Below are 12916 nucleotides of genomic sequence, written 5' to 3'. Positions count from 1 at the left end.
TGATCAGAATGGTTAACAACGTAATAGAATGTAAAGTCTTAACTGGAACAAGTGAGTTGGGACATATTTTGATTTCGATGATAAAAATTAACCGTCTGAAACAAACTTACCTTTTAAAATGGAAAGATGCTAATTTCTGTTACCTTTGGCATTTGCAGCGCTATATTATGTGTTGTTTTAAGTAAGGCTACATCTTTTAATCGGATATGCATATTCGTTACGGAAATCTCTGACCAGGGTAATCTTCCTGAAGGTAACTTTAAGGCTAAAATCGTAGTATTCATGGAAGTGCTTTTGTGATAAAAATATAGTTTTTTAGTGTTTATCTTTAAAAGTGTGTTTTCTTCAAGCAGCATTTTTATGACCCTCAAAATATGCTACATAGGCCTATTTGTTTGATATGATCAAATGTTTTGTTAAATGTGTTTTAAAAATCTTTAAAAAAATACTACCCTACAACCTTGCTCGCTGCCTATAACATACTTGAACTTGAACACTTATTAATTTACTAAATATAATACATATACAGCTAGAACATGGCTGGACTGCTTCCCTTCCAAGGCTTCATTATTACTGTATTTAATTTTTGACGTCGAGTCAATATACAGGGTGAGTATATAGGCCTAATACGATGAATTTGTTTTCTAAATTCATATTTGTTATTTTGCGGGGCATTGAGCCGCACAGGTTCACTAGTCTATCTATATATTAATAGGCAAGCATGTTTCTTTAAAACCTTTTTTCTCAGCTCGTGTGCATCGTGGGGTAAATCTACGCATACCGTTAGAAAGCTATTTTCCTGTAGGTGTGCAGAATCCCTTTATAAATTTAAATAGGCTCAAAGATAAGCACAAAAAATGAGTTTAAAAATTTGAAAAAATTAACATGGATCTTATGCGTTGCCATGCTGGTGACGAAATAACAACGAAATATAAACAGAAAATCAAAACAAATGGATGAAACTCCAATCACATGTTTTATTTACAGTGTAGGGTGTAAATAGAGAAGTGAGTAAGTTTACATTACATATTTTTGGTCGAGTTTCGACCACTGGACGACCTCTAGTACTTATTTAATACGCAAGCAGGTTTTTTGTGACAATTACTCCTCCGAAACTACTGAACCAATTGGCATGTTTTTGGTGTCATTGGAAAGAGGGTAACATGAAGTTGTGCAGGAAACTTTCTTTTTATGGAAATAATTAGAGTGTGAGGCCCTGGGGCCCCTTAAAGATTCGTATTTCTCCATTAGATTAACATGGGAAACAAACATTGTTATGAAACTCCAGCTGTTGTCAGAAATTACAAGTGAGAAGAAGAACATATGTTAATTGTAAAAATGTGACATAGAGGTTATGCAGAAAATCAGGTAGTTTGATTATTTGGTGCTATTAAAATAAAGACAGAAATTTGTAAATAAGTTATCTGTTTTTAAATAACTCCTTTCTCCTTTACTTCTATGCGATTGCTCGATTTCGAGCAACATGTACACTAGTGATTGATTATGGCACAAAGCTGGCGTTTTTTGTCACTCTAATGGAACATTTAAAGTAGCGATTTTAAGTGGTGAAAAATTAGGAAAATACGTATCGTCAAATGAGTACTGTTAACATAAAGAGTGTGTTGTTCAAGTTGGATGAGGATTGTATAAACATCTCAGTACAGTTCGAGAACAAGTTAATGAGGATTATGTGTACAGTCGATTTATAAATACAATAGACATTTTTGTGAATGAAAATCTTAAACCAAATTGAAATCTCCGCGTTAAATTTGTATACCTTTTTATATGATATCAATTTAATCTTTTTCTTGTCAAGATCTCTAAGCCAATCTTTAATCTTAACAAGTTAAATCATTCTATCACAAATTTAAACAAATTTGAATGTGTTTGGATGGAGTTTAAATTGAGGTTCATGTTCAAAGCGTTTAACGATAGGGCAGTTCTCTCTATAAAGTGTATCATACTTCTTCTCAATTAATATTGTATTAAATTGAGCTTAACACAATAAAAATTAGCAAAAGGTTCATAATAGTGTATAGTATAAATCGTATATTTTTCTGAATTTCTCACAATGGGCCTACTGTACCGGCATTGTTCCTAAACCAATATGATGTTTTCATGGCCAGGCTGTATTGGGTTTAATCACAGACAATAGATATCCTGTGGTTTAATCCCTTCACTCAAATAAATAGATCATTGCTAATGTAATAAGGTAAGTACAAATCAAAATAGGAGAAAATTATTAACTTGATTCGTGAAGAATTCTATCCATTTGTCGCCTCAACGATGAGTAGGCTAATTATGTACACATAATTAAATTTCACATTTTACCTTTAAATATTTTTCCACAAATAGAATGTAGTCAATCCCTCCCTCTTTTTATGGTTGTGACAAGCAATCATGGCATAAGACCAAGATCTGTTTTACGTGGTCGCTTGTCGTTACCCCCCCCCCCCATTCCCCTATGTTCATCCTATAGTCTCGTCAACGTCCTGATCTAAAGAAAATCTGGCTGGATTTAAAGGAAATGATATAATGCTCGCCTTGTAAACACAAGGTCGCCGGTTCGATTTTGGGAAAATTCAGAACTCAAGCTTGACTTTTCAAATCTTGACCCAGATGTCCTTGAGCATTGAGATTTTAATGGTCATGGCTTAAGAAAAGATCCAGCTGATTCGTAATTGACACAAACTGTCATATTTTTTAACGCTCATTCACTTATTGGCCAAAATGCCCCCTGCTGTGTTAACGTGAGAAAAATCTAATCTAAAATTGAATAATGTGAATCAGAGTCTGATGTTTATCCTAGGTAAACTGTGGCGCCCGCAGAACTCTTGGATGTCACCAAGTTTTGCCAAAAATACCCCCGATGGGACTCCCCTCTCTTTATATATATCCTCGACCGGCGACTGGCAACACGTTACAGACACTAGACACGACTGTCTGGACCAGATGATATCATTAACATCACAACACAACACTGGCGATTACACACTTACAAACTAGACAAGGTGCGGTTAGCGTGTGCCATAGAAATTTTATATGAACTCATGCAGCGAGCTTACGTTGAGAGGTGATATTTACTAAAGGGAGATTTTGAGGGTGTCAAAAAGGTGGAAGAATTGTGTGGATCAAATTAATCAGTTAAAATAATGATGATTAAATTCATCATATTAAATTTTATCAGAACAGCTAGTTTTTTAACACGTATAAAGACAAAATATTTTCATGCAGTTTTAATGTGAAAACCCATCATGTAAACAAATGTTGCGTGGCCAAAAGTGTTTTATTCCATCATAGGCCTATACGATATGCATTTTAAATCCGATAATTTTACAATAAAACAGCAATTGTGACGATGTGAAAAGCGTTGAAGTGAGATTTGCGGCCGATTCACACACTGATTATAAGTAGCCTACAGTAGAGAGTAATAGCTTTAATTATTATTATAATAATTCAATTGTGATGTTGTAAATGTAAGTAATTAGAGAGAAAAGGACTCACTAAAAAAACTTAGTAAGTTAGAGCATAAAGTATTTAATTTTAGAAATTAAGTGTAAAACAACTTTGGGTCTACATTGATCTCTACTTCTAAACCACACCAAACTCATTAAATCTGTTATCTGAAAGTTTGAAAGGAGTGTTAAAGTTCGGGATTGGCCCCAAAGTAAAGAGAATAAAAAGTGTAGATTAACAAAGACTTAGGTCATTAAAGTGGTAAATTTTCAAAACGACTCTTTTCTTTGGAAGGTAATAAGGAAATTAACCAGCTTTGTAACTTTTATCAATACCTAGAACCAGTTGGGTTTTTTATTGCTTTTTTGCATAATCTAAGATTAGATCAGCATAACTAAGATTAAGCATTGTTGCTTTCTAATGAATCATTTATCCATGGTGGCGGTAAATATTTAACTTACTAATATCAAAGATTACATATGCTAACGCAAATATTAATAAATGTGAAAGTTTGTGTGTTTGTTTGTTTGTTTGTGTGTTTGAAGTTCAATCACGCATTAACTACTGGACGGATTGGGCTGAAATTTGGCATGATGATAGCTCACATTCCCGATTAACATATAGGCATATTCTTATCTCAAAAGTCCTTTCGGGCTCCGCCCCAGTGGCTCTGCAGTTCCCCATGTTAACCTTAATCAGTACTCATATTTAAAGGGGATTTAGTCAGCTGTTTCAACTAAAAAAGCTGGTTCTATGATATGCAAAGCATTAAAAAGTTATAAGATTTACCAACAGGGTGCAGCACTATTATTTTTTTGCATTTATGAAAACAGCTAATTTCAACTAAGCAGCAACAAAAAACTTTGATACGCTATGAGAACTGTCGAAGTAGAACTGTTTACAGTTATATTTATGTTTTTAATTTCATGAATAATTGGTGATTTTTTGCAAAGTTTTAATAATTTGTTTCTCTATTGTTTAGGTGAAGTGGTAGAACATTATGGCTATGGTATATGTGTAATACTATAGTATAGGCTACCGTAAATTTAAAGAAGCAAATTTTATCAAATTGTTTCCTCCCCCATTGCAAGCGCAAAGCTCGAGTATAACTACAATAAGCATTATATACATATATTATATGCCAACCCCGTACGAAGGACGAGTATTCTGCTAGTTTATCTATACAGTTTAACAATAGCTTTTACGATAATCTCAAAAATAGGGTAGTTTGGGCTTTATATATGGATTTCCCATACCCCATGTACTTATTTAACCTCGTTGTGTATAAATGGAACAAAATATAAATCACCTGAAATAAAACCAAATTTAAGATTTTCTAGAGTTTTTGTTTCAGTTTGGAGGAGCGGCTGGAGCGGCGGGCCCGGACGACCGAAATAGCGCTCTGGATTATGAAGTCGTGCAAAAAACGAACAAATAACACCGCCACCACATCGTTATTGTTGAATAACAATAACAAACTGGAAATGTGCCAATGTAACACCATTGACGATGGATGTTGAAGATATCCCATTTACAAGGGCCAGCTGTAACATTGACTTTGGATATTGCAAGAGTGTTTAACCATTGACTATTGGATACTGAAGTATCCAAAGTTGTATTGACAGTCAAAGGTTTAACCTAAAAAGGTGTTCAGTGTTTACCTTAATTCAATGTAAACGAATTGATCGTCACATTCTACTATTTAATGTTCTGCTATTGAAGTTAATTTCTTACTTAATTTGTTCATATCTATCTATATATTAATAGGCAAGCATGTTTCTTTAAAACCTTTTTTCTCAGCTCAAGTGCATCGTAGGGAAAATCTACGCATACTGTTGGAAAGCTATTTTCCTGTAGGTGTGCAGAATCCCTTTATAAATTTAAATAGGCTCAAAGATAAGCGCGAAAAATGAGTTTAAAAATTTGAAAAAATTTACATGGATCTTATGCGTTGCCATGCTGGTGACAAAATAACAACGAAATATAAACAGAAAATCAAAACAAATGGAAGAAACTCCAATCACATGTTTTATTTACAGTGTGGGGTGAAACATTAACATAAGTGAGTACATTACATATTTTTGGTCGAGTTTCGACCACTGGACATTACTCGTTATGATTGTTTCATACTACGATAGTAAATTAAGAAGACGCTATGTTATAGGCCTACAGTAAGTTGTCCTTTTTAAATGACTTTGTTCATTTACATTTACAACTTACTTGCAAATAAGCTGAGTGTTTTTTGATCAAACAGATTCTGATTTTATTTCCTTGTTCAGTTCCTGAAGAATGTATCAGAAAAAGTATAGAAAGCTACATACATAAAATGCACCAAAAATATTATAGTGTTAGACCTACACGTAAGGTGTGTCTGTACCTAACCATCTGTCAGTATTCAATTGATTTTAATTTAAAACATATGTTAGCAATTATTGTTAACTACATATTTACATTCTTGTTTACCTTTTTCTTTCTTTTGATGTTGTAATTTTTGTCCATACAATAAATTCTCTAAAATGTTAATTATTATTAATCATTGTACATCACCACCAACCACATAGGTATTGAGAATTTGTAAAAATCCAAAAGAATATTAACGAACAGATTTCCATCAATTTCAAATAAAGTTTTTTAATTTTTTATATAAAAACAAATATCGACGAACTGAAAAGGAGATTGATTCGGAAGAAGAAAAGAAATTAATTTCCAAACTAATGAAACATATTGCGCTGAAGTTGGTGGAATAAAAAATTATATAAACGGCCAATACACTTTAAATCTTTTAGCCGTTCTCGCTTCATGCCAAACACCCTTGCATTTTAGTTTATTAAAAATATATATTGTGGTTTAAATTTCTAATTACAAAGCTACTTCCCTGTTGAAACTTTAACCTCTTGACACCTCAAACCCGGGGTATGACCAACACCTCTTAAACAGGGCTCTTCACAAGACGGGGGGGGGTATAAAGAGGGGGGGTCATATCGCCCCCTCCCCCTTAAATTGATAACTGCTGAGTCTGTTAACTCAAGAGGACTTATCTTGTTGCTCGACCTACCCTTCAAACTACCTGCCTTAACGACTTTTACAACGATTAACATGCGAAAGTTAGGTTGTTCAAAATGTGCTTTTTGCAGATTAACGCTTTTTAGTTAACAACCAAAACAGTTATTATAGTTACGGTGTGCATGCGAATTTGTTGATACAATTAGTTAATCACTAATTGGGGGTAGGGAGGGGACATTTTTTCGTTTCGAAGAATCTAACCCCAATGGGTTATATATAGGAAAAATAATTAATGACAATCAAAATAGGGATTATAATGACAATTGTGATTACTCTCATAATTGGTGCGGAACTTATAAAGAAAAGCAGGGGATGCTTGGGTGCAGATTAAAAATTAACTGTACTGATGGGCGCGAACCAAGGGTTGCTACCGAGGGTTGCCGCCTTAGGTTAGGGAAAAATCGGGACATAGCCCCTTTCCCACCGAATTAGCATAGGCTTATATACGGGCATAAGGAACCAAAATCGGGACTGTCCCTGAAGAATCGGGACGGGTGACAACCCTGCAACCAACTGAGCCAATGACATCAAACATCAAAATGCATTGTTGGCTTTTGTAAAAATAGTAAACTAGCTTTTAGTGTGATGCCCATCTATACACAAAATGTAACAATACCACAAATATTTAAATCAACTGTTTCTAACTCACAGTTTACTAACAAAATAATAAGTTCATAATTTAAAATACAAATTAACTTGATTTTAAGACTACACTATTAAACTTGTGTTAGGAAGCAATCAGCACTGGACGTAGCCCAGCCCTCATTCTCCATTAGGAAGGGATCTTTGTCCAAAGCCACCGTTCCATGCGTTGTACTTTCTCTCTTCCTCCCTAGACACTGGGCTAATTATTGTCGATATTAACTCCTTTCTCACTTTATTGTCTTCAACTAAATTACATTAAAAACCTGTAATTTTCTATCTAAGGATGTTGAAAATCTTTGTTGTTATTGTTTATGGTATTATGTGAATGGAATTATCCATTTTGAGATAAAAAATATCGCATTTATCTTCAGACCTTTTAGAAACCACAAACAAATTAAATACATAATAATATTGAAACAAAAATAGTGATCGTAGCTAAATCAGCTATGCATTTGAATTCGAATATAAATAAATCATTGCTCCATTGATTGTACCACGAACTTTATATGCTGAATGCCAACCCCCTAATCTTTTTGGAATACCTGTTTTATGTGAATTTCATTTCTGGTATAACAGAGAACAGAGTGATGTACAAACAATCCAAAATGACAAACAATGTAGAAACAAACAATCAATAAAATTTCATTTCCTTTTACTCGATTTGCATGGAGTTTTATGAAAGGAATTCGTGTCGTAATTAACTAACTGCTTAATTAACAAGTTCTTACAGTTATACAATTATTTGAAGGGGACCACCTGAAGTTGATTTCCTAAAAATATTACAGATTGTAACGTTTCCTGAGTCTTAAATTCACTTTTAAATTGACTGGTTTAGTTAATTCATCAAAGATTAATATTATTACAGCCTAAATTAGTGATGAATACGATTGCGTATGTTAGCTTCAATAAGAATTGAATTTGTTTTAATTGAACTTAAGGGTGCGCTCTACCCGTCTGGCGCGCGCAAATGTAAGGGGTTAAGTTCTTTCTGTTTGTAGCCCCAATCGTGAACCGATTAAAAAGATCTTGGTGTCATATTTTTCGTTAAATGTTATTGTAGTTTCCCGTTTTTTAAATTTTGATAATTTAAAATTTTTTAAAGAATTTAAATACGCAATCGTTTTGTAAACACTACATTATTAATAGTGAATATATAGAGTTATTTTTCGGGAACAATATTTTGAAAGGCATTAAAATTTATTTTTTAATATCACAATCTCTCCCCCCCTCACCTAAGTTTTACATTTATTTTGATTGATTTTGATAAATAATGAATCATTTATACACAAACGAGAGCTCGCCCCTAGTCGAAAACTCGGCCAAAAGTATTATTTTGAAAACTTCTCTGTTTTCACCCCACGATGTAAATAAAACATGTGATTGGAATTTCTTCCATTTGTTTTGATCTTTGTTTATATATAGTTGTTGTTTCATCACCAACATGAGTAACCCATTATAATGAAACCAATGAAATTGTTTATTCTTTTTTGTGCTTATTTTTTTAGCATATTTTAATTTATAAAGGGATTCTGTAAATCTACACGAAAATATCTTTCATTCGGTACCAATCGCGTGTAATTCGGTCCATTAGTATGGTCAATTTAGCTGTCATAAGTTTTTCAAAAGTTTTTTAGTATTAAGTTTCAAAACACTACACTTATTAGTCAATACCATCGAGGTTTTCCAGAAACAAAATTTTGCAAGGTATTAAAAATAAACTGCGTAAAAAGTATGGCAAGCGGTTTTTTCTATTTTTAACAACAAACAAAAAAGTTACCTGAAAGTTTGAGAAGTAAACGTCAGCTCGGCGCACTTCCCCGCACAAGACTGTCCGGCTATACTTAGCTCCTCCCCCCTCCCCCACCCAAAACACTTCGGTGCAAACTCCTTCACTTCTGCTTCTGTATGATTTCATTAACCCCCCCCCCCCTACATTCGTCTTGTTGGTGCATCTTATCATAAATCTACTTCATTTACACATCGTTTCCTCTTCCGGCCGCGTTTTGAACCTTGGTTGATATTTGAGGCTTTGGCTACCGGACCGGTAGACGCGTGCGTGGTGCGTAGAATATTTTGGGTTTTCAAAGTTAGGCTTTTCGGTTGTTTTAGTCAATTTTGTGTTGAGTTCTCGGTGGAAATTTAAGGTGTAAGTCTTGTCCAAACACTTAATTACTCCACTAAGACATAGATGTACTCTAAGCTGAGTATGATGAACATTGACGGATTGACCAGTCAATATGAATGAGGAGTGAGACAATCTAGCTTGGCTGCTGACTAAGATCAAGATCAGCTGTTTCTTCTGCCAAGTCCATCCGTTTTTCCATAAATTGCCCTTTAAGGTCATAATTGCTTTCCAAAGGGAACTTTCCACATACAAAAATACCTCAGCTGTTCTTATTTGTATGTCATTCTTTCAATTTATTAGGGCCTACCTTATTAAAATCTGGTGTGATTATTTGTTTGTAATGCTGTATTCTGTTTTGTTTATTTCAGCTTAACTTTTATCAATAGTTTTTTTATAATACTTATGAAGTCAAACGGGTTGAAGCCCGTGGGTAACAGCTAGTTTTATTTAAATCCCAATGATCAGGAACAGCTGAGTCCAGTTTCGAACCATGCAACCATCATACTTCGATTTATGTGATCGTTGTATGAACCCTTCAACCCAACCACACTTCGTTAATAACTTTCGAGAAAACGCCCCTTTTTCAGGATAGAACCGGCGACCTTCTAAATTAAGAGGCAAGCACTATAACCATTCGGCTACCCAGCTGTCACCCAAGACTCCTCTTCTTCACGGACCATGCTTTGCAGGTTTCATACAAATAATAAATTGTATTTCCTATTTCAACAAATTCTGATGCCTTTATGTTTTATATTCATACGACACCATCAGAGTAGGTTATATACATCGATGGAGTGTGTATTTAAAGTGGAAATGGATGTTGTACAAATGAGATGACAGCTATAAGCTCAGTGGGTTCTTTGGTCAGGAGCATTTTATTGAACGCCCAATAATTTAAAGCCCAATAATCTGCTGGGTCCATCGAGTGTTACACCATCAAAAAGCTACTGACATTTTTCAGGATAAACCCTGCGACCTCATTGCTAGACGATCTATATATTCTACCTGGATGCGCAATAAAATGAAAATGTTATTCTATGTGTTAGACCTTTTACGTTTTTTACATACACTATTTTGTTACTTGACGTTTTTGGTTGTAATGAAACAATATGACCCAATAGAATGTAACTTTTGCAAATGAAATCGCAAACAACGCATTTTGGTGGTCTATGATACAGTTTTGTCACGAAGTTGATTGTATTGATAGGAGGATTGGCGTGAAATGTGACAATCATTTCGTAGATAAGATCAACACGGGCGTATTACATGCTTTGCTACCTTCTGTCGTGATCAGTTGCAGTCGTAGTTGCGGTTGGTGATGTGATTTGGTTCTCGCCAATTTAAAACACCAACACAAGTGAGTACGCTTCTTAAATCACAAGTTTAAAGTCGTCTTTCGTAGGTGTATTCTGTTTACAACGTTACATGTATTCGCAAAAAACTTCTCTTGTCTGCAACCTCAAAGTCAGCTGAGTAGGTTAGTGCTCACCTCAATCAAAAGGTCGCCGATTCGATCCATAAAACGCCATTTTATGGTTCTAAACTGGACTTAGTTATCTGTGATATTGGGATTTGAATGAATTATCCAAACAGATTATCGTATTCAGTAACAAAGCTTCAAATATTATCAACTATTCTACATCCATTCTCTTTCATATTTAGCTTAAAATAGGTACTTGGATGAACGACAAGTCTTTAAAGTGACGAAACTATAAAAATCCTACTACGTAATATTATAAATGAGAAAGTTTGGATGTAGGCCTATGTATGGATGTATGTTTGTGACAAGTGAACACGAAAAATACTGGTCGGATTGGGCTGAAATTTGGCATGATGATAGCTCACATTCCCGATTAACATATAGGCATATTCTTATTTCAAAAATCCTTTCGGGCTCCGCCCCAGTGGCTCTGGAGTTTCCCATGTTAACCTTATGAGAAATGGAATTATTGAATCTTAACAGCTGTTTCAATTAAACAAGTTGGTTCTGTTCTATGATGTTCAATAGCATTAAAGATTCCCGATTAACATATAGGCATATTCTTATTTCAAAAATCCTTTCGGGCTCCGCCCCAGGGGCTCTGGAGTTTCCCATGTTAACCTTATGAGAAATGGAATTATTGAATCTTAACAGCTGTTTCAATTAAACAAGTTGGTTCTGTTCTATGATGTTCAATAGCATTAAAGTTACAAGGATAACCAACAGGGTGCAGCACTATTATTTCTTTTACATTTATGACAACAGCTAATTTGCAACCAAAAGGTGAGTGAGCGTAGCGAACGAACTTCAACCTGGAGGCGAGTTAGCGTAGCGAACGAGCTAACCTGAAGGCAAGTGAGCGCAGCGAACGAGCTCCAACCTAAAGGTGAGTGAGCGTAGCGAACGAGCTCCAACCTAAAGGTGAGTGAGCGTAGCGAACAAACTTCAACCAGGGGCCCATTTCATAATAAACTACAAGTTACAACTTGTAACTTGTAATTTCCATTAGATTTGCATTGGGCGATCAGCTGATTTACTAATAATATTAGTTTGTACTTTATTATGAAATGGGCCCCAGGACGTGATTGAGCCATGCGAACGAGATAATCTTGAAAATTAAGAAGTTTAACGTGGCAAAGCCCGCGGGTTACAGCTAGTAGTAAAATAAAGGTATAGCTCCAAAATTCAAAAAAATTAAACAAAAATCGTGACAAACATTCAGTTCAACCGAATTTTTACTTGAATTGAATTTTAAAGAGGGAGTTTAATAGCTTCATTTCATAATACTGTAGCATGGATTTTGCTTTTCATCAATTCACGCCAGTGATAAAACATCTAAATTTAAAGACATTTTGTAAAAGTAAGGTTAGAGCTAACAAGTCTGCTACATGAATTAACTTCTACAAGATTAAATAACGATTAAAATAAGATATATTTTAAGTAACACCACTGAATTATGTAGCTTAAGAAAATACTGTAAAATTTGTACAAACACTTGATCAAACTCAGTACAGTACTACAGTAGGCCTACACAATCCGTCAAAACTCTTGTACTCAAGTACAGTGAAGAGCGACTGAATGACAGTGGCGACCGTATCTTCACATACCTGTAAGACAAGCAGTAGCTCAGCAGTTGAAGGCTTCAAATGAGGAAACTGTAAAAAATACAAATAGTGCATATTTAATACGTGATTAATGAGGTGAATATCTTAAATGAAGTAAACGTTATTCCTTATAGATGTATCAGAATTATAGATGAGCTTTACACAAAAATAAAGAATATTTGAATCTAGCACTTGAGGTTTTCCTATATCATAACAAAATTAAAACAAAAATATCTTAAATATGTTTTTCTTCTAATAGTTTATGGAAAAAAAATTGAATGAAGTAATTTTTCTCCTGCTTAGTATAGGCCTAATAATGTGTAACATTCAGTTCATAGAGACGGCAACAGACATACTTGTGTAATACAAAATTATATTATTTGTTGTAGAAATATGATTTATCTTCCTTCTTTTTGAATTAGATCATGTATGTATTTGTAATTTGTAGCAATCACAGTAGGCATTGGCCGTATATCTATGAGAATTTATTGATTGTAAAAATGGTGATGCTGTACCATAAATAATAAATAAACAAATAATAGA

At 34.3% G+C, this 12916-nt stretch overlaps 1 protein-coding gene across 1 annotated transcript in view; it reads right to left on the bottom strand.

Moving 5' to 3' along the window:
• The window catches only part of LOC128994577 (glutamate receptor-interacting protein 1-like), a 41204-nt gene extending 32222 nt beyond the window's left edge, over nucleotides 1-8982 (bottom strand). The window contains exon 1 of the mRNA XM_054419226.1: nucleotides 8942-8982. The gene's annotated coding sequence lies outside the window, so the exon portion shown is untranslated. The remainder of the gene's footprint in view (nucleotides 1-8941) is intronic.
• Nucleotides 8983-12916: the final 3934 nt, after the last annotated feature.

The sequence above is a fragment of the Macrosteles quadrilineatus genome, unplaced genomic scaffold (genome assembly GCF_028750875.1).
Source record: "Macrosteles quadrilineatus isolate MER2022 unplaced genomic scaffold, UCM_ALF_1.0 Scaffold_5__1_contigs__length_97177068, whole genome shotgun sequence".
In the NCBI taxonomy this organism is placed as follows: Eukaryota; Metazoa; Arthropoda; class Insecta; order Hemiptera; family Cicadellidae; genus Macrosteles; species Macrosteles quadrilineatus.
The sequence above is the reverse complement of the archived record's forward strand: the minus strand, read 5'-3'. Positions and strand labels throughout refer to the sequence as shown.